We start from the raw sequence: 709 nt of genomic DNA on the forward strand, positions 1-709 counted from the left end.
TAATCAAAGTCATCATGATTCATTCAGCAGACCCCCACTGTGAGGAGGGGACATCAGCTGTCCCTCTGTCTTGTAGGACCATCTCACCTAGAGCTAAGCCCTGTAGCCTCTGCAGCAGCAGCAGCAGCTTCCCTGGCTGCTGTAAGGCCAAGATGGCCAGTTATCTATCTATCTGTCTGTCTGTCTGTCTGTCTGTCTGTCTGTCTATCTATCTATCTATCTATCTATCTATCTATCTATCTATCTATCATTATTTAAAAAAATATTTATTTGGGATTTTTTGGAGGTTATGAGCAGAATGTATTTATTGGGAGAAAGAAAGCTCCTGTCCTAGAGAGGGACAGGAGAGGGGGCCCACATGGGTGTTCCCCCTAAAAATTTATTTACTTGGCACAGGGTCTTGCTACGCGGTTCAGCCTTGCAGTGACCCTCCTCTTGTCTCAGTCTCCCCAGTGCTGGGATTGCAGGCATTACGTAAAGGCATACGCCACCACACCTGTTTTGGTGGCCTTCTCAGCATGCTGCACCAGGAATTGAACTCCGGACCTTGAGCTTGCTAGGCAGGCACTTAGACCACCACACTATCTCCCTAGCCCTATTTATTTTTGAGATGGGGTCTCAGTGCCTAGTTCAGGCTGGTCTTGAACTCACTATGTAGCCTATATTGGCCTTCAACTTGCCCTAATCCTCCTGCCTCACCTTCTGAGTG

Source organism: Octodon degus, unplaced genomic scaffold, assembly GCF_000260255.1.
Source record: "Octodon degus isolate 3935 unplaced genomic scaffold, OctDeg1.0 scaffold00123, whole genome shotgun sequence".
In the NCBI taxonomy this organism is placed as follows: domain Eukaryota; kingdom Metazoa; phylum Chordata; class Mammalia; order Rodentia; family Octodontidae; genus Octodon; species Octodon degus.